This window comes from Neoarius graeffei, chromosome 1 (assembly GCF_027579695.1).
Source record: "Neoarius graeffei isolate fNeoGra1 chromosome 1, fNeoGra1.pri, whole genome shotgun sequence".
Taxonomy (NCBI): Eukaryota; Metazoa; Chordata; class Actinopteri; order Siluriformes; family Ariidae; genus Neoarius; species Neoarius graeffei.
Genome location: NC_083569.1, coordinates 108,005,957 through 108,027,440, shown reverse-complemented (window position 1 = coordinate 108,027,440; position 21,484 = coordinate 108,005,957). Strand labels below are relative to the sequence as shown.

General features: G+C 46.2%; 1 pseudogene; it reads left to right on the top strand.

The window, feature by feature from the left end:
- Positions 1-21,484, top strand: part of LOC132885858 (zinc finger protein 585A-like) — a 78,284-nt pseudogene that overhangs the window by 4,813 nt on the left and 51,987 nt on the right.

The following is a 21,484-nucleotide window of genomic DNA, read 5'->3' as shown; positions in this document are numbered from 1 at the left end:
TCGCCAACTCCACCCAATGTGTCCACCCACTTCCAGCCAGCGCGGTTGTAGTCGAAATGCAACTCCAACAGCCCCACTCAGCACCGCACAGCTCAGCCCAACTCAGCCACGTTGGTAGTGGAAAAGCGGCAATAGTCCATCTCGCTGTTATCCATGCTGATGTGGATCAAATTGTCCAGCGAGTCTTCTCCTAGCTTATTAAAGTCAATCGGCTTTGTCCGTCTAGTGGGGGACAACATCGGCAGCCAATGAGATCACCTATAATGAATCGGAAACTTCCAGGATGTTTGACGTTTTCTTTCAATATTTTTATTGCACGGTTTGAACACGTGATCTTGACATAGCCAACAGATTAGTTTGTTTACATCATACCACGTGGACATATTACTTTGACAGAATCAACACAAACATTGGGGAAAAAAGACCGCTTGTTTAACACCAGTCAGTATGTAAATGGATCTGTTATTTGCTCTCCTATGTATCTAGTTACTTGTGGGTAGGAAATTTTAACGTATCGGTATAAATCTAAGCGTATCGGATTTTAACTACAGTGACTAAGCGTATCGGCAGGCAGAGCAAGCGTATCGGGCCCGATACACTAAAACGCTTTGGGGAAAACCATGGCAACTGTCACGAAGATCTGTGGGAATTCCCGTGGCAGGTACAGAGGACGCACGGAAACGGAGAGCAGTTCAATGTCTTTGGTACACAGTTTTTCTCTTACTAGTGTTCTACACCAGCGCTCGTTTATGTACATACACCGCCTCCACGCGTCTTACCGGTAGCCAAGGCAACCCGGTCTGTGCGTAATGGCACCACAAAACCATCAATCGCCAGGTCACTGTCAGAGTCCATTTCCCCTAGCCATGTTTCAGTCAGGGCCAGTATACAAGCGTTTTTAAACTTATGCTGGTAGCGGACAAGAGCTAGCAAATCATCTGTTTTATTTTGGAGAGATTGAGCATTGGCCAAGGTAATAGAGGGCAAAGGAATGCGTGACAAGGGCCATCTTGCTCACTCACATACCCCGCCTCTCCTACCTCACTTCCTTATTTTGCGACGAGAAGAGCTGGAAAAGTTCCCCTTTGTATTGTCCGCGTAGAAGTCTGCGATGTTAGGAAACTGTAAATCCGGGGGTGGTCCCATGCCTGTGGACTTTTCGAAACTTAGGAGAAGGTCTCTAGTGTATAATATTCTGGTCAGTTTCAGCGTAGTATGCAGTCCTGCTCCCAGATAGGCCCATAGCACCACCAGTGCAAACACAACAATCCACTCCATATCGGCTGAGCGACCGATTTGATCCATTTTTCCAGTGGCCTTCTGGCTTGTCCACGTGATCTTTAGCAAACTGCAGACGAGCAGCAGTGTTCTTTTTGGAGAGCAGTGGCTTTCTCTTTGCAACCCTGCCATGCACACCATTGTTGTTGCTGTTGAAACCTTCAGGTTTCTGGATTCCACAATCTCCTGGGACCTGAAGTGGGAGACCAACACAGTCACCATCATCAAAAAGGCCCAGCAGAGGTTGTACTTTCTGCGCCAGCTCAGAAAGCTCAACCTGTCTAAGGAGCTGCTGATACAATTCTACTCTGCTATCATTCAGTCTGTTCTCTGCTCTTCCATCACCGTTTGGTTTGGATCGGTCACCAAACAGGACAAGAACAGACTGCAACAGACAATAAGGTCTGCAGAGAAAATTATTGGTGTCAGCCTGCCCTCCATCCAAGACCTGTACCTGTCCAGAGTCAGGAAACGGGCAGGTAACATCTCTGCAGACCCATCACACCCTGGTCACAAATTGTTTAAACTTCTCCCCTCTGGGAGATGCTACAGAACACTGTACACAAAAACAACCAGACACAAGCAGGGCTCTACATGAACTTTTGAAACCACTTGTCCTGTCGGGCAAGTTGAAAGGAAATTTACTTGTCCGAATGTGAAGTTGACTTGTCCGAAGAAAAATTTGAGAAAAAAAAAACACAAGTAAACTATTTGTAATAAACTAATTTCACCAGAATTACTTTAACACAAAAATTTTTTCACTGCAGAAAAAAATTGGACTCCATCAATCATTAATTTATTTATGAGAAATTGAAAACCAGAAAATTAAAATTATATATATTTTCATTTTTATATTATTAACTTTGAATATAAGTTCAAATTGATTAATAATTGTTGTCTAATTATTCAGTGTGGCTCCTGTATGGTATTTAATGGTTGCGATGAAAGTTGCGGTATTTTTTAGGTTTTTGCTGCAATTACATTGCGGGAGGAAGTGAAAGTTGCGAGAAATTGTGATTTTCTCTTTTTGTGATTAAAATTGAGTGATATGTTAAATATTAAGTTATTACTGAAAAACTATTGATTAAAAAAAGCAAAGATACTGAGAAATGGTCCTACAACTTTACCAATATAAAAGATTACCAGGACTACAAAAATGCAGAAAAATAGGCTTTACTTATCCAAATGCACCTGTTGGTTCAAAAGTTAAAGTGCATAGAACCTCACAGCACAACATGAAGTTACCTTAAAATATAATATAAATGCCTCAGCTGTGAGTGCAGGAGGCTGAAGAGTGAGTGTGAAGGGTGGGAGGTGTCACCAGCAATGCTGATGGCTCTGCAGGTGAGACAGGAGTGATGGATGCCCGTAAGGGAGGGCTAAGGGGTCCCGATGATCTTTCTGGCTGTGTTCACTATGTGTTGCAGAGTCTTCTGGCAGGAGTCACTGCAGCCTCCCGTACCACGCAGTGCTGCAGCCAGTGAGGTGTTGTTGGACCAGTTTTGGTGGGTTATATGAACTGTGGGTCCCTTTTCAGTGTAAAAGTTTGTCTATAATTTTTTTTTCTGAAATATCTTCCAGCTTCAGTCACTTTTGTTGGTAATTGGTTGCCAAATTCAATTAAAAACACAAATGTTCAATGGTATTTTCCAGGGACAGAGTTGCATCAGGTGTCTGATCTCTCACAAGAAGTTTCATTACTTCACAAACCCCAATATAGTATTTAGCTGCAACAGGCTACTCTAAATAGCTCAGTTAAAGCTAAGTGTATATATAATACAACAAACTTTGTCTTTTTAGATGCTTTTTGTATATTAGTAAATCTTTATCACCAGTTGGCCACTTTTTACTGCATTTTTGTTCCTTAAAAGCGGATTTCTAAAACATAATTAAATTGGATGAAAAAAGATACATTTACAATTTTCGTATTTATTGATCTATGCAAAATATTTTTCCAGGACCCAGAAAACCAGATTTATTTCTTATGTCCCACATTTTGATTTTTCTCTCTGAAAAACTGCTTAATTTAATTCTGGAACCATATTGGTAGCTAGTTTATTATGCGTGTACTCATGAAGTTTTCATCTGTATGAGTAGACAACATGGCTGCAAGGTTGTAGGACTTGTGTGTTGCTCAGCTCCAATAATTTTACTTATTCAACCAGTCCGTCCTCCTCTAAAGTATCCTGGTCAACAACTTTCAAAAATTTGTGGAAAAATTGTTTGGGGGAAGTTTGTTTGAAGTCGAGCTGACCGGTTTTGTGTGTGATTATTGGAGTGTTTATGTGCAAACTCACATAAGAAATGTAATATTTCTTTGGAATCAATACTGAAGAAATGGCGAAAGAACACGTCCTCCTCTTGTCTTCTGATAGTCTTTGTTTCTGAAGTCATCAATGGCATTTCGTATTCCACTGTTGATACTTTTGTCCAGTCTGAAGGATTTCTTAAGGCTTTAATTGATGAGCTTGTGAAAAGAATCACCATTGGTATGAAGGCAGCCATAGTAGATTTCCTCAAAGAAGAATATGAAAACCTCAGAATTGACCTGAATGAGATGAAAGACAACACAATGCAGGAAAGTGATTATTGTGGATCTTCAAGACAAAAATCTTTCGATAGTGGATGAAATTAATGCAAATGTACAATATAATTGGCGTAATTGCTTGTTGTGACATGGCATACTTGGACTGACTGAGCACCTGATGAAAGAAGATACTGACAAGGCAGTCATTGCAGTCTTCCATGAGAAACTAAAGATTCATGTTGACCAGTCAGATATTGATCGATCTCACAGATTGAATGAATGTCAAGACATCAGCAATGCAGGTGAGATGAAATAAGCCTCTTCCCATAATTGTGAAACTTGCTTTGTACAAGAAATGTGCTCAGGGATTCTTGAGATGAGGGACAAAACCTGTCCGGGAGATAAAACTCATTGTAATGATTAAAATGTGTTTAGAAAATGTCAAATAACTTGATTAAACAATAAAACAACAACATATATATACTACAAAATGTTAATGTTTTTTACACATATATTGTATTTTAAATAGCCTAGTGTGCTGCCTGAACCTAAAAATACCCATGTCCGAAAGCACGTTTCATGACTTCACAATACTTAAATAATTGTTTAAAGTACATTAAAACAAACAAAATTGCTACTGTGATCATGTATTTTAAATGACTATTCAACCTGCGTAGGAACCAACCATTTAAAAAATATATTTATGTACTTTTTACGGGATTGAAATCGTGTCCGGACTTTCTGTCAACACCATAAGATTTTTCTAAAAACGCAAAAAATCAGGCATTATAGTGGCCAACTCACATTCTAAGGACCCCTTTTCTGCTCCCTGTGTGGTGGACATGCCATGAGGGCTCTGCTCTGGTAAGTTAATATTTCACATATTTGTCTTAAATTATCTTCTTTTACAAAACCACCTATGTCACAACCATAGAGTGTCAACACCATGGTCGATAAAATTTAAGGTTTATGTGATTTTATTCAGAAATAAAAGTTTAATCTAACTTTATTTTGGAGGCCATAAGCAGCTGGTGAAAAACAAGATGGCTCCTGCAAAGAAAACGCGTTATGATGAAAAGTTGAAGATTTCGTCAACTCCGTAAGACTCCATCAGACGTCAACTCCATAAGAAAATTTGTCTTATGGAGTTGACCACTTAACTTATGGTGTTGACAAATGGGACTTGAATGTATTATTTACCCATTTAATTAAATTTTATACATTGACATTGTAGTTTTATTTTATATTTTAATAACATGCATTCATTCAATATGAAATACACAGAAGATAATTATTTCTTTTGTAATACTGAATTCAGTCTGTATGTACTGTGTGCGCGCGCGCGTGTGTGTTCATTATGTGAGAAATAAGTAAGTTACAGTACAATACACGTTATGCTTTCCATTTAAGGTGCTTAAATAACGAAGAGCTTTTGTATTATTTGAACAATCATATTTGTTGAATATGGTATAATTATTATTATGCTGATTTCAATCTGCCTATTATAAGGAAAGTAATGGCCCTTTTCCACTACCCTTTTTCAGCTCACTTCAGCCTGACACGGCTCGCGTTTCGACTACCAAAGAACAGCACGACTCGGCTCGCTTCAGCCCTGCTTGGCCCCTAAAACTCGCACGGTTTTGGAGTGGGGCTGAAGCGAGCCAAAGCGAGCCGAGTGAGGCTGGGGGCGTGAGCAGACACTCCCCTGTGCACTGATTGGTGAGGAGGAGTGTCCTCACATGCCCACACACGCCCCGCGAGCACGCTGGGATCTGTAAACACCGTAAACCCGGAAGAAGAATTATTACGAATTACGAGAATTTCTGAAGCCTTATGCGCCTCGCCTCATCTATACGCTCTTGCCAGTATCTGTTGGTGTTGTCGGTGACAACAAGCCACAGCACCAAGACCAGCAACACTAACGACTCCATGTCCTCCATGTTTATTGTTTACTATCCGGGTCGTGAGACTACCGCTTAAAAGGTCACTGATGTCACTGTTTGCGCTGCTTAACGACATCACATGACGTCCACCCACTTTCGCTAACTCCACCCAATGTGTCCACCCACTTCCAGCCAGCACGGTTCAGCGCAGTTGTAGTCGAAATGCAACTCCAACAGCCCCACTCAGCTCGACTCAGCCCAACTCAGCACGGCACGGCTCAGCCCAACTCAGCCGCGTTGGTAGTGGAAAAGCGGCATAAGTCAAGTACACACATGTATACATTTCATCAGCTTGTGTCCAGCAAGCTAAGTGGAGTCCACCTACACTATGTCAGCAATGATGATTTCCTGACTTATGATGCTGTTCTCCCCCAGTCCCTACGATCCATCCCGGGAACAAGAAAGGTTCATCAAGTTGTAGCTCAGGGCAATATGATCTACTGTAGGCATATTTCATGCTTTTGTAATGAGCCACAAATCTGCCGCTGTTTTAATCCAGTTGCACACCACCACACTCAGCATGCAGATGAACATGGGGCTGTTCAGAGTCCTCTTGCGATGTTGGTAGAAGCAATGGAGAAGGAGCCATCCAGAGCACCTGAGGGCTTAATGTCAGCAGTGGGGCTGAGTGATCTCCACACAGGAGATTGGCTCTCTGTGGTTTACGACTACAATTGGTGGCTGGCTAAAGTGCTTAAAACCGATCAAGAACATGGGGATGTCCAAGTAGAATTTTTTCACCCTCATGGGCCAAGCAGTCGTTTCCAGAGGAAACAAGGGGGTCAGGATGTCTGCTATGTCCCATTTGCTGACATCATAGTCAAACACCAATCATCACCAGTTTGTACAAGCCGCTCCAGAGAAATCTATCAGCTCTCCCCAGAAGTCATGGACTTCATAGATGAAGAACTTTTCAATCGGTTGTTGCCAGGTCTTTAAATTCATGCCATGACATTGGATGAGTTCAAGATTTTCAGGGATGTTTACATTCAAAGGCTGAATTACTGAATGTTCTGAATGTTCTTTGTCCATGATCCACATATTTGATGAGAGGGACTGTTCAAGAGATTAGAAAAGTCTACTGCCCAGTTACTGTTTTTGAAGTGGGTGAGAGTGCAAAAAAAATGAGTTTTTGAAGTTCAGTGGTCATGGTAAATGAAGTTATACCCTGTTCTCTTCTAATCCGTCAACACCGTAAGATGTGTGTCAACTCCGTCAACAGCTCGTCAACTCCATAAGATGAGTTTTCTTTTCATTTTTGTTTTTAAAAGGAGATTTTATTATATTGTCTCAGATTATCTCAATAAAAACCTCATTTCCTAAATGAATTTGTAATTTTTATATAGCTGAATACCATTGTCTGTTTTTTAGATTAAAAACTAAATGTGAATGTATATTTCCCCACTAATAATAAGCGATAGCTCCATAATTTATTTATTTTAAGTAATCGTAGTAGTTTGAAAATGTGGATAGATCAGCACAGATTAAAATGATCTCCAATATTCAAAAGAACTGCAATAATTTTATTCAAAATACATATTTTCTAGGTTTCTGTGTGTCTTATGGTGTTGACAAAATTCCATGCTTGTCCAGCAATCATGACAAAAATGTTAAAAATGTTAAACCTGGGAGATTGTATTTTGACAACATTAAAAGGCCAACATCTGGGGCAACTATAATATATAAATATATTTTGGAAAAATCAACATTTTATTTTTAGAAATTAAAAACCCATTTTATCCCTTGTCTCAAGAATCCCTGTGCTGATATATTTTTGGCCAAACATCATCTTAAGAACTCCGGGATTAGTATCCCTGAAAGCGTAACTGCTAGATACCAAACTGTGTTGGGAAATGTCAGTTCTCTCCCCTCAGTTTCCACTTGCTGAACTTTGGATGGCCGAGTCATTGCTTTATTGATAAACAACCTCACTAGAGTGATGATCAAGGAAACCCTTCTGCCCCTTTTCTACCAAAGCAGTTCCAGGGCTGGTTCGGGGCCAGTGCTTAGTTTGGAACCGGGTTTTCTATTTCCACTGACAAAGAACTGGCTCTGGGGCCAGAAAAACCGGTTCCAGGCTAGCACCAACTCTCTACTGGGCCAGAGGAAAGAACCGCTTATGTCCGCGGGGGGGCGGAGTTGTTGAGACCAACAGCAATATCAAGACCACGAAAGATCACCATTTTTAAGCGACGAGAAGCAGCAGCTGTACAAACGTGAAGTCATTTATTATTATTGTTGTTGCTGCTGTTGCTGCTTCTTCTTCTTCTGTGTTTGCTTTTGCTTCGATGTTCACGCCAAGGTTTATGCAAACATAGCGACGTAACTGACGTATACAGCGATGTAACTGATGTATACAACGACGTAACTGACGTATACAGCGATGTAATGACGTGGCGTCCCTTAGCACTGCGAGCTATGGAAAAGCAAACTGGTTCTCAGCTGGCTCCCAAATTGAACGAGTTGCAAACCAGCACCAGCACTTGCCCCGAACCAGCACTGGAACTGATTTGGTGGAAAAGGGGTATTCCTGGTGGTGGCAGTTAGTTAGCTCGAGTGTCTTGTGTTTTTCCTGCAGTAACCTTGAGTTTGTGAAGGAAAAGTTTTGTTCAAGGTCAAGCCTGTTTACTGCATGTAATGGATTTGTGGATGCTTGTTTTATTTGATGAATTGCAACACAAGGAAGTTTTACACAAGACTTCAAATTTTGGAATTATGTTCATAAGAACTTGTATAAAATTGTGTACTTCAGGGTTTTCATTAGTAACCGATTTGCTGATCGAAATCATCGGTTGTAATGATGTCTGAATCGGTTGTTTTTTGGCCAAATGCAATTTTCCCATAATTGTTCAAACTTTCTCGTCGGACTTATTTGATGACTTGTTTATATAATATAATAAACTTGTTATAATAATAAACTTGTCCCCCTGGCCCCTCACTGGGGCTCCGCCACCTTTTATTTTTGAAAAGTGGAGAACCCTGCCCAGTTTACATTTTAAGTTATTGCTATTTTGCATGTTTGTCATTATACATTCGATTTCTTCATTCTGCAAGTGTTCGTGTTCATGTTCTGATTTCCGAAATCTTGATTGGGCTTTGTGGCATATGAAGTGTAATTGCCATGAGACCCAGGAATGACTGTTGAATTTCTATTTCAGATGGTCCATAGAGAGCTAACGATTGGCTGTTAGAAATTGCGAAATTCGTTTTCGGCCGGTCCCCCCACCAGGGCCCAAATCGGCCGAGAGCAGGTGCTGGCTGCGCTGGAGTTGGTCAGCGTCCCAGAGGCAGCGATTGCAGGGATGTTCATTGGCCAAGTGTGCATGAGGCTCGAGATTGTCGTCATCCTACGTGTCGGTGGAGTTGCCTGCACAAGGGAGAGAGAAGGAGAGAGACCGGGAGAGACCGAGAGAGACCAAAAGCTCATCAGGCTGATTGAGAGACAGGTGAAGAGCAAACTCAGTCTCTTTCTCTCTCTCTCCCCATTAGCTTCCAGAGGCTAATTAGAGAGGAAAAAACACATCCACTTCTGTCACTCCATCCCTCTGTTATGCCAACCTCATCTGTCCATCCCTTTGTCACTACATTCAACCATTATTCCAGATTTCACTCCTGCATTCCTCCACCCTCTTCCATTTATGACATAAAGCCAGCGAGCACATTCGAATTCTGACTCGCCTTGGAGAGCCTTTTTATACTCCTCTGGCTACTTGAACAAGGGTGAATTAAGGTGCCAATTATGCCACTCCAGGCTTGTGTGATAAGCGGGCCCCACCACATGGTCATGCTGCTTTTGGCTGTCCAAAACAATGGTGTTGAAACGCTGCTTTTTCTTCAGCACCATGGGAGCAGTTGTGCGAGGAGCGGTGCATTGCTTTGGCAGTGATTTTTCCGAGGCAGCCGTCACAATTAAATGAAAAAAGTTATATTTGCAAGTTTTGTCTTTATTAAGCAACACAACTTATTCTTCCAGGACACAGAAAATCAGATTTACTCTTGCATCGCAGACAATTAGAATATCATGAAAAAGTTCAATATTTTCCATCAGTTATTTTTAAAGGTTCTGACTATAAATTTGAATTCTGGGCAAAAATGTTTTTTTTTTTTTTTTTTTTTTTTATTGCTGTTTGGAGTTTTGAGATGTTTTGCGTTGATTTGAGTTGAAATTGAGGAGTTGTGGTGCTGCACACTCTGGGTCTCCTATGTGTAAATGTTTTGCCGAGATAAAATGCATCCCGTGTTTTACGATTCTGGACGTTGCCGAAGCAAGTGACCAAAAATATAACATGACCATCGTGGAGTGTGTTTTGACCTACTTTTACCCAAAACAAGTCAATATGGGCAAACATGGCGGACTCCATTCTGCCAGTGGAAAAGGAAAGGAAAATATGAAAACAAATCAGGTGGAAAGTGTGCTAGAAAAGCGATGGACACCAAAATGATGTGAAGGGACAGATAGACCACTAGAATCGACTGAAGGATGAAACAAGCACGAAACATGATGAATTTGCAGCACTTGTATTGGATTGGGGAGTCTAAAGTTATACAACATGTTTTTATCTGACAGAGAATGAAATAACACATTACGTGGCATTTAACAGATGCTCTTACATAGAGCAACATACAATAAGTGCAAAAATCAGGTACACGAAGTGCTGAACTTATAGACAAGAAAGTTCTGGTGCCAACTGAACAAGTGACAGTAATACTTAGTGAAGTATTCTGCTGAAATACAAATACTCAGCAAACAGCCAAGGAAACAAACTAACCTCACAAATGAACTGAAGTACAACTAAATAGAGAAAATTAAACTCCAGTGGCTAACCCCAGGCCAGCCTGGGTTGGTCTAGACCGATATGCATTTGTGCAGGGGAGAGGTGAGTCTTTGGTCTGTGCTTGAAGATGGTCAGGGAGTTGGCAGTTCTGACCTCAGTGGGAAGGTAATTCTACCAAAGGGGAAGCCAGGACAGATGACAGTCTTGAGCCAGCTGGGCAGGAGCACAAAGGAGGAAGGGCCAGGTGACCAGTAGTAGCAGAGCATGGGGATCTGGCTGATGTGTAGGGGCGGATCAGACTCTGGAGGTATGCTGGCCCTAACCCCTTGGTAGTCTGGTAAGCTAGCACCAATGTGTTAAATTTGTTACAAGCTGCAGTAGGTAGCCAGTGCAGGTCAGCAAGCAGAGAGATGACATGGGAAGAACGAGGGAGGTTGTAGACTAGACGAGCTGCAGCATTCTGGATAAGCTGCAGGGGGCCTGATGGCAGATGCTGGAAGGCCAGCAAGGAGAGAGTTGCAGTAGTCCAAGCATGAGAGGCTCAGTGCTTGGACCAGGAGCTGACGAGTAGGTGGTGAGGAAAGGGTGGATCCTTTGGATGTTGTAAAGGAGGAATCTACACATCTGGGCCACTGCAGCAGTGTTCACTGAGGAGGACAGTTTGTCAGCAAACACAATCCCTAGGTTCTTTACATTGGGTGAAGGTGACCAAGAGATGTCCAACAGGGAGATGATTATGTCCAGGCATGGAGAGGATGGAACAGGAATGTAGATTACCTCTGTCTCTTGCCTGGGTTGAGCTTCAGGTGATGGTTGTCCATCCAGCTCTGGATGTCATGCAGGTAAGCAGAGATGTGAGCTGTGTGTTAGGAGGAAAAGGGGGGGGGGATGGTTGGGTGTCATCAGCATAGCAGTGTTAGGATAGGCTATGAGCAGAGAGGTGTCGAGGGAGAAGTGGACCAAGGACTGAACCTTGAAGGACACCAGTGGTAAGTGATACTGTATCAGCACCATGCCCAGACTAGGTAACCTGGAAGGAATGACCAGAGATATAGGGTTTTAACCAGTCTAGGACTGTCCTGCAGATCCCCAGAGCTAATAAAGATGACAGGAAGATGGGGTGATCAGTGTCAAATGCAGCAGAAAGGTCGAGGAGATTCAGGACAGAGGAGAGGGAGGTGGCACGTGCTGCGCAGAGTGCTTCACTGATGGAGAGAAGCGCAGTCTCGGTTGAGTGTCCGGCTTGGAAGCCAGACTGGTGAAGATCCAGGAGGTGGGTCCGCAGGAGAAAACAGGAGAGATGGTTAGCAACAGCACGTTCAAGCATCTTTTGATGAGAAGAGAAACTGGGCAATAGTTCTGGATGACCGAGGGGTCGAGGGCCAGTTTTTTTTCAGCAGAGGAGTGATGTGGGCCTGTTTGAGGATTGAAGGAAAGTATCTGGAGGACAAGGAGGAGTTGACGAGGGAGGTGATAAATGAGAGAATGTTAAAAGTGATGGTCTGGAGGAGAGATGAGGGGATAGGGTCAAGGGCACAGGTGGTAGGACAGTGAGGGTGCAGGAGCTGGGAGACCTCAGAAGTGGGGGGGGGGAACAGAGCAAAGGTGAAGAAACGGGGAGGATGGGGCAGGTGTGATGAAGGAGTTGCAGATGTCCATGATCTTCAAAAAAGACTGCAGAGTCCTCTGCAGTGATTGAGGACTGAGGTGCAGCTGGTGGAGAGTTGAGAGAAGAGAAAACAGTTGACGAAGGTTGGAAATGGACGTATGAGTTTTGGCATGATGAAACTTGATCTTGGCTGATTTGAGCGAAGCTGTGAACTTGGCAAGGAGGGACTGGTAGCGAGACAGGTCAGCGGGGGCCCTGGATTTTCTCCACTTCCTCTCTGCTGCATGTTGACTGCTTCTGTTAGAGTGAAGTGTTCCAGACATCCAGGGACTAGGAGGGGAAGATCTTGCTGGCCTGAAGACAAAAGGAGATGATGAGCAGAGAAGATGCAGCAGATTCAGCAGGAAGATTGGAGAAGGATTCAAAGAGGAGAAGGGAGAGAGGGAGTGGAGGTTACAATAGACTGTAACAGTGGGGGTGGGGGGGGTGGTTGGGAGGCAGAATGAAATGAAGTGGTGGTCAGACAGATGGAGAGGGGTAACTGTGGGATCTGAGGCTGAGCAGTTTCTGAGGAAGACCGGGTCAAGAAGGTTGCCAGCTTTATGGGTTGTAGGTGAGTGCAGCAGGGAGAGATTAAAGGAGTGGAAGGAAGGCAGCAGAGTGGGAGGCTTTGAGGTGGAGGTTGAAGTCTCCCAGGAGCATCAAGGGGTGCCATCTTCTGGTGCCTTTTTTCCACCAAATCAGTTCCAGGGCTGGTTCGGGGCCAGTGCTGGTGCTGGTTCACAACTCGTTCAACTCGCGAGCCAGCTGAGAACCAGTTTGCTTTTCCATAGCTCGCGGTGCTAAGAGAAGCCACGTCATTATGTCACTGTATACGTCAGTTACGTCACTGTATACGTCATTACGTTGCTGTATATGTCAGTTACGTTGCTACGTTTGCATAAACCTTAGCGCGAATATCGAAGCAAAAACAACACGGAAGAAGCAGCAGCAACAACAATAATAATGGATGACTTCGCGTTTGTACAGCTGCTGCTTCTCGTCGCTTAAAAATGGCGATCTTTCGTGGTCTTGTTATTGTTGTTGGTCTTAACAACTCCCCCCCCCCCCCCCCCCCCGTCAGTGGAAACAGAAAACCCGGTTCCAAACTAAGCACTGGCCCCGAACCAGCCCTGGAACTGCTTTGGTGGAAAAGGGGCATGGGAGCAAGCGGAGTAGGATGTCCAGTTTATCAAAGAAACCTTTCACAGGGCCAGGAAGGCAATAAATAATGACAGAATGGTTTACAGGAGAAGAGACTGAAACTGGGTGAAATTCAAAGGAGGAGATGAAGCGATGGGAGAGTGGAAGAGGTGAGAACTTCCATGACTGAGAGATCAACACAAAAGCAGTAACAGATATATATTCGTCTTTGGTTTCATGGATGTATTTGTGAAATGTTAACCACAAGTTACATACCTGCGACTCAACTCTCTGAGGTCGATGTAGACTCACGAGGTTTTCCATGCGTTACCATCTTGGTGTGACCAGTTCCATAATTATGCTAATTAGTTCAAGCTCCTCATGTTCAGCCGTTTCCTTAGGACAGGGGTTGGCAACCCTAGGCATGCGTGCCACAACTGGCACACCGAGGAATTTCCAGTGGCACACTGACAATGATGCACAAACCTAATTATTCAACACATTAAAAATGTTCAAATGTCATCTTGAACTGCTGTCATTGGCTTTTGCATGGCGAGCCTGCTCTTTTAGCATGACTACACAACAATATAGCGCCCCCCCTCCCAGTGTTGCCAGATATTGCTGACGTTTTCCAGCCCAAAATATGTTCAAAACCTGTCAAAATGCACTTAAAACCACCCAAGCTGGCAACACTTCCTCCTCTCCATATTTCTCACGAGATGGGCGCACTTGATGCAGCAGTTGCGCCAAGATGGCAAAGAAGCTGACAGTTTGGGCTTTCCTCTCCTCGTGGACCAAAGAATATGGGTTCGTTTCTCAGAGGGACCATGCTGTGTGCACGTTGTGTTTTGAAACTGTTGTGTGTCGAACATCCAGTGTTAAACGTCATTTCGAGGCAAAGCATGAAAAGACTTTCAAAGATCAGACAGATGGGGACGAATCAATCTCACGCGCAGTGTGCGGATATGGGAAGCAAGCCCACACTTTAAAAGTCTTTACCTCAGCTAAAAACAATGCCACTGAAGCTAGCTATATAATTTCTCACTGCATAGCTAAACATGGAAAGCCATTCACAGACTGTGAATACATTAAGGAGGCCTTTCTCTCCAGCTCGGATGGTCTTTTTGAGGGGCTGCCAAATAGAGGGACAATAAAATCAAGAATAAAAGACAAGACATGTATATGTAGCTCTGCAAAAAAAAGTTTGCAGAGCTATGTATACAATTACAAAGCACAGCGCAGGGTCAAGGAGACATCATTTACGCCTGCTGGGCATCTTTACCCGAAAAGTTCAACTGTCTTCGCAATATCACACTGGCTTTATTGTCAGTGTTCAGATCAACATATCTGTGTGAACAGATATTTTCGCACATGAAGAATGCACTTTGCCTTTCCTGAAGTCATCTGACAACGGGCCATTCGGAAGCATGCGTCCAACTCAGTGACCAATTACCATCCCCACATCTCGGAGCTACAGTGGAGCTTGAAAGTTTGTGAACCCTTTAGAATTTTCTATATTTCTGCATAAATATGACTTAAAACATCAGATTTTCACACAAGTCCTAAAAGTAGATAAAGAGAACCCAGTTAAACAAATGAGACAAAAATATTACATTTGGTCATGTATTTATTGAGGAAAATGATCCAATATTACATATCTGTGAGTGGCAAAAGTATGTGAACCTTTGCTTTCAGTATCTGGTGTGACCCCCTTGTGCAGCAATAACTGCAACTAAACGTTTCCGGTAACTGTTGATCAGTCCTGCACACCGGCTTGGAGGAATTTTAGCCCATTCCTCCATACAGAACAGCTTCAACTCTGGGATGTTGGTGGGTTTCCTCACATGAACTGCTCGCTTCAGGTCCTTCCACAACATTTCGATTGGATTAAGGTCAGGACTTTGACTTGGCCATTCCAAAACATTAACTTCATTCTTCTTTAACCATTCTTTGGTAGAATGACTTGTGTGCTTCGGGTCGTTGTCTTGCTGCATGACCCACCTTCTCTTGAGATTCAGTTCATGGACAGATGTCCTGATATTTTCCTTTAGAATTCGCTGGTATCATTCATTGTTGTATTAATGATGGCAAGCCGTCCTGGCCCAGATGCAGCAAAACAGGCCCAAACCATGATACTACCACCACCATGTTTCACGGATGGGATAAGGTTCTTATATGCTGGAATGCAGTGTTTTCCTTTCTCCAAACATAACGCTTCTCATTTAAACCAAAAAGTTCTATTTTGATCTCATCTGTCCACATAACATTTTTCCAATAGCCTTCTGGCTTGTTCACATGATCTTTAGCAAACTGCAGATAAGCAGCAATGTTCTTTGTGGAGAGCAGTGTCTGTCTTCTTGCAACCCTGCCATGCACACCATTGTTGTTCAGTGTTCTCCTGATGGTGGACTCATGAACACTAACATTAGCCAATGTGAGAGAGGCCTTCAGTTGCTTAGAAGTTACCCTGGGGTCCTTTGTGACCTCACCGACTATTACACATCTTGCTCTTGGAGTGATCTTTGTTGGTCAACCACTCCTGGGGAGGGTAACAATGGTCTTGAATTTCCGCCATTTGTACACAATCTGTCTGACTGTGGATTGGTGGAGTCCAAACTCGTTCGAGATGGTTTTGTAACCTTTTCCAGCCTGATGAGCATCAACAAAGCTTTCTGAGGCCCTCAGAAATCTCCTTTGTTCGTGCCTGTGGCAGCGGGGGCATGGTCTTGCATCGGTCTGTGACAGGAGGGCGGAGTCGGGGAAGTTAAGTGGCAGAATCACTACACCTTTTGTTAATTAATGTTTGTGTGTCTTCCCAGTGACCGCGCCCTATTTAAGGAGAGAGAGCGAGAGCAGAGGGAGCTCTCTCTCCACAACCAGACGGCTGATGTATGTGCGTGTCTGAGTGTGTGGGAACATATATTTAAAGCTGAAAAGCTGAATAAAAGAGAGTTTGTGAAATCAGTTCTGTCCTGCCGTCCTTCTGTGCTCCACCCACCTACATGGACGGCTACAGTGGTGCCGAAACCCGGGACCCGAGCACAGAAGACAACAGCCCCATGGAGTCCTCCACCTTCGCCGACCTGATCCACGCCCTCGCCACGGCCCAACAGAGCCAGCACCAGGCGCTGCTCGCCCTCCGAAAGGAGCAAGAACAACGGTTTGAGGCCCTGGTGCTGGCGCAACAGGAAGATCGTCAGGCGTTCCGGCACCTCCTCGCGTCGGCGGGGTCCACCATCTCCACCGCCGTGGGCCCTTCCTCACCCTCACGAAGATGGGCCCGCAGGACGACCCTGAGGCATTCTTCACGCTCTTTGAGCAGGTAGCAGAGACCTCGGGGTGGCCGGTGGAACAGCGCGAGGCGCGCCTCCTCCCCCTGCTAATGGGAGAGGCGCAGCTGGCCGCGCTACAGCTCCCCACCGACCGCCGGCTGGCCTACGCAGACCTTCGCCGGGCCGTCCTCCAGCGGGTGGGACGCACCCCGGAGCAACAACATCAGCGTTTCTGCGCTTGGAGGAAGCCGGCCGGCCGTTTTGCATTTGGCCAGCAACTCCAGGACGCCTGCTGGCAGTGGTTGAGGGCCGACAGTTACGACGCCGAGGGACTCATCGACCAGGTGGTACTGGAACAGTTCGTCGCGTGTTTACCAGCGGGAACCGCAGAGTGGGTCCAGTGCCACCGCCCAGCGTCGCTGGATCAGGCAATCGAGCTTGCGGAGGATCATCTGGCGGCTGTCCTGGCGGCAGGACAGCAGATGGCATCTTCTCTTCTCTCCTCTTCTCTCTCTCTCTCTCCCCCTCCCCTTCTCCTCCTGTGTCATGTCCTCTCCCCGTTCCCCCACCGCGGAGGCGGGGGCCGGCACCACCCCAGCCGGCCCGCCGCACCCGCGGTGCCCTCCTGTTTCTCCCTTCTGTGTCTGTCTCTCCCCCACCTCAGGTGAGTGAGCCCCAGATCACCGGTGCAGAGGGAAAGCTCGGGCCGGTTTGCTGGTGCTGCGGGGAGCCGGGCCACCTTCAACAGCAGTGCACGGCGATGGAGGTGGGCGCGGTGGTTCGGATCCCCGATGCGCCAGAGGCCGCCCTCGATCGGGCCGGAGCATATCGCATACCGGTGAGTATCCAAGGGGCTACATATCAGGCGTTGGTGGATTCTGGTTGTAATCAGACCTCAATTCGCCAAAGCCTGGTTCAAGACGAGGCATTGGGGGGAGCACAAGGGGTGAAGGTGTTGTGTGCACGGGGATGTTCACCGCTACCCTTTGGTGTCGGCCCACATTATTTTCAGAGGGGAGAAATTTATAGTGAAGGTGGCGGTTAATCCTCGCCTTACCCACTCTTTAATTTTGGGGACTGATTGGCCGGGATTTCGGGGTTTAATGACACGCCTAGTAAAGAGTGGGTCCTGCCATTTGACAGGGGGAGGTCCCGGTGTCGCTTTGGCGGGAGCAGCTGTCACAGAGCTGTCTACGTCATCTCCGCGTCAGAGTGAGGAGCCGCCGGCTCCTCCTCTCTCTATTGGGGAATCCCTCGCGGATTTCCCATTAGAGCAGTCGCGAGACGAGACTCTGCGGCATGCGTTTGACCAAGTGAGAGTAATCGATGGTCAAACGCTCCAGCCGAACGCCACCCCGTCCTTCCCCTACTTCGCGATTATGAAGGATAGATTATACCGAGTGACGCAGGACACTCAAACTAAAGAGCGAGTCACGCAGCTTTTAATTCCGAAGAGCCGCCGAGAATTGGTATTCCAGGTGGCTCACTTTAATCCCATGGCTGGACACTTGGGGCAGGATAAAACACTAGCCCGAATAATGGCCCGATTCTATTGGCCGGGGATTCGCGGCGATGTCCGTAGGTGGTGTACGGCATGCCGCGAATGCCAGTTAGTAAATCCAGTGGCCATTCCAAAAGCGCCTTTGCGCCCTCTACCATTAATCGAGACCCCGTTCGAAAGAATCGGGATGGATCTCGTCGGGCCATTAGATCGGTCAGCACGAGGGTACAGCTTTATATTAGTTCTGGTGGACTATGCAATGCGATACCCAGAAGCCGTGCCTCTTCGCAGTATCTCAGCACGCAGTATTGCGGAGGCACTCTTCCACGTCATCTCCCGAGTTGGAATCCCGAAAGAGATTCTGACTGATCAAGGCACCTCGTTTATGTCACGAACACCGAACGAACTGTATGGGTTATTAGGTATTAAGCCGATCCGCACCAGCGTGTATCACCCACAAATGGACGGTTTAGTGGAACGGTTTAATCGCACCCTTTAAAACATAATTAAATTTGTGAGGATGCGCGTAACTGGGATAAATGGCTCGAACCCTTGCTCTTTGCAGTGCGAGAGGTTCCCCAAGCCTTCATGGGGTTCTCCCTGTTTGAATTATTATATGGGCGTAAGCCGCGCGGCATTTTAGACGTGCTGCGAGAAAATTGGGAGGAGGGACCTTCACCAAGCAAAAATGAAATTCAATACGTTATTGACCTGCATGCAAAACTCCGCGCACTCACACACCTAACCCAGGAGAATTTGCGGCAGGCCCAAGAACGGCAAACCCGCCTGTACGACAAGGGTACGCGCCTTAGAGAGTTTGCACCGGGAGAGAAAGTACTCGTACTGTTGCCCACATCAAGCTCTAAATTAGTTGCCAAGTGGCAAGGACCCTTTTGAGGTCACACGGCGAGTCGGGGACGTCGACTATGAGGTGAAGCGAACGGACAGGGGTGGGGCGCTACAGATTTACCACCTCAACCTACTCAAACTCTGGAACGAGGAGGTCCCCGTGGCGTTGGTGTCGGTGGTTCCGGAGAAGGCGGAGCTGGGGCCGGAGGTTCAAAAAGGAACATTAGCATCATGTCCCTCTCTGGTCCCCTGTGGAGACCACCTCTCCCCGACCCAACTCGCGGAGGTTGCCCAGTTGCAGACCGAGTTTTCGGACGTGTTCTCACCCCTGCCCGGCTGCACTAACCTCATAGAGCACCACATTGAGATGCCCCCGGGGGTGGTAGTGCGTAGCCGCCCTTACAGGTTACCCGAACACAAGAAAAAGGTGGTTCGGGAAGAACTCGAGGCCATGCTCGAAATGGGCATCGTCGAGGAGTCCCACAGTGACTGGAGCAGCCCGGTGGTCTTGGTACCCAAGGCCGACGGGTCGGTCCGGTTCTGTGTGGACTATAGAAAAGTCAACGCGGTGTCTAAATTCGATGCGTATCCAATGCCTCGTATTGATGAGTTGCTCGATCGGCTAAGCACGGCTCGTTTTTACTCGACACTGGATTTAACAAAGGGTTATTGGCAGATCCCCTTGACTCCATTATCCCGTGAAAAAACGGCCTTTTCCACACCGTTCGGCTTACACCAATTCGTCACACTTCCTTTTGGGCTGTTTGGGGCGTCTGCTACGTTTCAGCGGCTGATGGACAGGGTCCTCCGCCCCCACGCCACCTATGCGGCCGCGTACTTGGACGATATCATTATTTATAGTAATGACTGGCCGCGGCACCTACAACACCTGAGGGCCGTCCTTAGGTCGCTGAGGCGGGTGGGTCTCACAGCCAACCCGAAGAAGTGTGCGATTGGGCGGGTGGAAGTACGGTATCTGGGCTTCCACTTGGGCAACGGGCAGGTGCGTCCCCAAATTAACAAGACTGCAGCGATTGCGGCCTGCCCGAGGCCCAAGACCAAAAAGGGGGTGAGACAGTTCCTGGGGCTGGCTGGCTATTATCGTAGGCTTATACCTAATTATTCAGATGTCACCAGCCCGCTGACTGATCTGACTAAAAAGGGGGCACCAGATCCGGTCCAGTGGACGGAGCAATGCCAGCGGGCTTTTTCTAAGGTTAAGGCTGCACTGTGTGGGGGGCCACTTTTACACTCCCCTGACTTTTCTCTCCCCTTTGTTACAGACGGACGCGTCGGACAGAGGGCTGGGGGCCGTTTTGTCCCAGCAGGTGGAGGGGGAGGATCGCCCCGTCTTGTACATTAGTCGCAAGCTGTCGGTGCGTGAGGGGCGCTACAGTACCATCGAGAAGGAGTGCCTGGCGATCAAGTGGGCGGTCCTCGCCCTCCGGTACTACCTGCTGGGACGCCCTTTCACCCTCTGTTTGGACCACGCGCCCCTCCAGTGGCTCCACCGCATGAAGGATGCCAATGCGTGGATCACCCGTTGGTATCTGGCACTCCAACCCTTTAACTTCAAGGTGATCCACAGGCCGGGGGCGCAGATGGTCATGGCGGACTTCCTCTCCCGTCAAGGGGGGGGGGGGGGGGGGCGAGTCGGCTGCGGGCTGGACGGCTGCCCGGCCTGAGTCGGGCGGTGGGCGTATGTGGCAGCGGGGGCGTGGTCTAGCATCGGTCTGTGACAAGAGGGCGGAGTCGGGGAAGTTAAGTGGCAGAATCACTACACCTGTTGTTAATTAATGTTTGTGTGTCTTCCCAGTGACCGCGCCCTATTTAAGGAGAGAGAGCGAGAGCAGAGGGAGCTCTCTCTCCACAACCAGACGGCTGATGTGTGTGTGTGTGTGTGTCTGAGTGTGTGGGAACATGTATTTAACGCTGAAAAGCTGAATAAAAGAGTTTGTGAAATCAGTTCTGTCCTGCCGTCCTTCTGTGCTCCACCCACCTACATGGACTGCTACAGTGCCATGATACACTTCCACAAACGTGTTGTGAAGATCAGACTTTGATAGCTCCCTGTTCTTTAAATAAAAAAGGGTGCCCACTCACACCTGATTGTCATCCCATTGATTGAAAACACCTGACTCTAATTTCACCTTCAAATTAATTGCTAATCCTAGAGGTTCACATACTTTTGCCACTCACAGATATGTAATATTGGATCATTTTCCTCAATAAATAAATGACCAAGTATAATATTTTTGTCTTATTTGTTTAACTGGGTTCTCTTTATCTACTTTTAGGACTTGTGTGAAAATCTGATGATGTTTTAGGTCATATTTATGCAGAAATATAGAAAATTCTAAAGGGTTCACAAACTTTCAAGCACCACTATAAGTAAGGGGAAGCAGGGCCAGGGATCACACTGACTGACAGGCAAAACATTTATTTTGTAACAAGGCTACTTCAAATTTGCAGTTTATTGTTAAGCCACTTTATGTAGGCTACTTGTCAATGTTGTCTGACACTCATTATTTAATTTTTTTTCAGCAGT